The sequence below is a fragment of the Rhipicephalus sanguineus genome, chromosome 2 (assembly GCF_013339695.2).
Source record: "Rhipicephalus sanguineus isolate Rsan-2018 chromosome 2, BIME_Rsan_1.4, whole genome shotgun sequence".
Lineage (NCBI taxonomy): Eukaryota > Metazoa > Arthropoda > Arachnida > Ixodida > Ixodidae > Rhipicephalus > Rhipicephalus sanguineus.
The window spans coordinates 117,203,208-117,206,612 of NC_051177.1; positions in this window are offsets into that span (position 1 = coordinate 117,203,208).

A 3,405-nucleotide genomic window follows, 5' to 3' on the forward strand; every position below is an offset into this window, starting at 1 on the left:
CAGCAACCGATGGAGGTGCGGTTGCTGTACGACGAAACATCGAAGATCCTCCGCCGCCGACGACGACGCCACGACGAAACCTTGAAGGCCCGCCGCGAACCAGACAGAGCCCTGACGACGAAGCCTCGCGGACCGAAGTAGACCGGACGACGCAACGTGGAAACAGCGGAACAAACCGACGTAGCCGTGACACGATGCCACGACCTAACTGCAACGCAAGACGACGAACTAGCGACCTCGACGTTCTTATCGATGGCCACAGCGTCACACCCCTCGTCGACACCGGAGCCGACTATTCTGTCATCAGTGGACCGTTCGCCATGAAGCTGAAGAAAGTTAGGACAGCCTGGGAAGGCCCCGAATTCCGGACAGCTGGAGGTCACCTCCTAACGCCAGAGGGAATCTGCACAGCGAGACTCACCATTAACAACCGGATTTATCCCGCGAACTTCGTAATCCTGCCGCGTTGCTCGAGAGATGTCATCCTTGGTATGGACTTCTTAGGCCTTCATGGTGCAATCATCGACCTGAGGTCTAAGTCAATAACACTGTCCACGGAAAAGGCTCTACCGCCGCACACTCCGCCAAGAAAGCATGCCTTGAATGTGCTGGAAGACCAGGTCACCATTCCACCTCGCTCCAGCGTCATCATTTCCGTCGGCATTCAGAAATCAGCAGACCTCGAAGGCGTTGTTGAAGGCGGCCAGCACCACTTGATTAACCGCAAGATTTGCGTCGCAAGAGGAGTAGCAGAGCTGCGGGCAGGGAAAGCAACAGTTATGCTCACGAATTTCAGCAATGAGTACAAGCACGTGAGCAAAGGCACGACGGTCGCCTACATCGAAGAAATCGTAGAAGCCAGCAATGCTTTCGGCCTCACCGATTCTCCCGAGCCTACTCCGACGAATAAAGCGCCGCAACCAGCTTTCGACATCAATCCCAGCCTTCAGAAGGACAAACAAGAACAGCTCAAAACCCTGCTCTTGCAATACAAAGACTGCTTTTCGTTGTCGTCAAGAATTAGGCAGACTCCCGTGGCAAAACATCGCATCATAACAGAGGAAAGCGCCAGACCACTCCGTCAGAGCCCGTACAGAGTTTCGACGCGAGAACGCGAGGCCGTGAAGAAACAGGTCGACGAAATGCTACGCGACGACATCGTCCAACCGTCGAAGAGTCCGTGGGCATCCCCGGTGGTGCTAGTGAAGAAGAAGGATGGAACTCTACGTTTTTGCGTTGATTATCGTCGCCTGAACAAAGTCACGAAGAAGGACGTGTATCCCCTTCCCCGGATAGACGACACCCTGGATCGATTACACAACGCAAAGTACTTTTCGTCGATGGACCTCAAGACCGGTTACTGGCAAATAGAAGTCGACGAGAGAGACCGAGAAAAGACTGCTTTTATAACACCAGACGGGCTGTTCGAGTTCAAGGTCACGCCCTTTGGTCTTTGCTCGGCACCTGCGACTTTTCAACGGGTTATGGACACAGTACTGGCCGGCTTGAAGTGGCAGACGTGCCTCGTGTACTTGGACGACGTCGTTGTGTTTTCCTCAAACTTTGACGAACACCTTCGGCGCCTTGAAGTTGTACTTCAAGCAATCAAGACCTCCGGACTCACCTTGAAGCCTGAAAAGTGCCGCTTCGCGTACGAGGAGCTCTTGTTCTTGGGTCACGTGATCAGCAAGGATGGTGTTCGCCCGGACCCGCGGAAAACAGCTGCCATCGCTGACTTCCCGACGCCCACCGACAAGAAGGCCGTACGCCGTTTTCTCGGCTTGTGCGCCTATTACAGACGTTTCGTCAAGGAATTTTCACGGATCGCCGAGCCACTGACGCAACTCACGAACGCCGACGTCGGCCTTCGTGAGGCCGACTCACGAAGGCCGACGTCGCAAGTTCAAGCATTTCAAGAATTGAAACGACGCCTGCAGACGCCTCCCATACTTGCGCATTTCGACGAATACGCCGATACGGAAATCCACACCGACGCAAGCAGCGTAGGACTCGGCGCCGTCCTTGTGCAAAAGACCGACGGATTCGAAAGGGTCATCAGTTATGCTAGCCGGTCACTATCAAAGGCAGAAATCAACTACTCCACAACAGAAAAGGAGTGCCTGGCCATCATCTGGGCTACATCGAAGTTTCGCCCCTACCTGTACGGCCGGCCCTTCAAAGTTGTGAGCGACCACCACGCCTTGTGTTGGCTAGCTAACTTGAAGGACCCTTCAGGTCGCCTCGCACTGTGGAGCCTACGACTTCAAGAATTTGACATAACCGTCGTTTACAAGTCCGGAAGAAAACACTCCGACGCTGACTGCCTGTCCCGCGCTCCCGTCGACCCACCGCCGCAGGACGACATGGAGGATGACTGCCTCTTGGGAACCATAAGTGCCGAAGACTTCGCCGAACGACAGCGAGCGCACCCAGAACTCAGGGGCCTTGTGGAATACCTCGAGGGCAGGACCACCGTTGTTCCCAAGGTATTCACGCGAGGACTGACGTCGTTTTTCTTGCGCAACGGTGTTCTCCTTAAGAAGAACTTCTCGCCGCTTCGAGCCGATTCCCTTCTCGTAGTGCCCTCGACATTGCGACCAGAGGTCCTCCAGGCTCTGCGTGACGACCCGACGTCTGGACACCTGGGTGTTTCTCGCACGCTCGCAAGAATACAGGAAAAGTACTACTGGCCGCGCCTTGTCGCCGACGTAACTCGCTACGTCAAGACCTGCCGGGACTGTCAGCGACGCAAGACACCGCCGACTAGGCCAGCCGGACTTCTGCAGCCTATCGAGCCACCTCAACGGCCGTTCCAGCAAATTGGGATGGACTTACTGGGGCCGTTCCCGACGTCCAATACCGGAAACAAATGGATCGTCGTAGCTACCGACTACCTCACCCGCTACGCCGAGACAAGGGCCCTACCCAGAGGCAATGCCGCCGAGGTAGCAAAGTTCTTCGTTGAGAACATCCTCCTGCGTCACGGCGCCCCAGAGGTCCTCATCACCGACAGAGGTACGGCGTTTACTGCTGACCTAACTCAGGCAATACTGAGATACAGCCAAACAAACCACCGCCGGACCACAGCGTACCACCCACAGACCAATGGCCTCACCAATGGCTTGCATGTTCTGTTGCAAGCATCGAGACGATGCTTTTTCAGAGGGGGGCAATGCCACGCCCGCTTCTTCTTTTATTTTGATGTGTTCGAGTTTGACCAGCAAGGACGGTTATCAACGCTCGACGCTGGCCGTGAAGCAGTGTTCGAGAAGCTTCACGATCTTAATAGATCGTTTTTTTAAGATTGCGTACCGCACGCGAATGTTCCAGCTTTGTCGATAACGCCGCCACCAGCGATATTGCTGGAAAGTTCCATAGCGCCTGTATAAAAGCCGACGCGCTTGA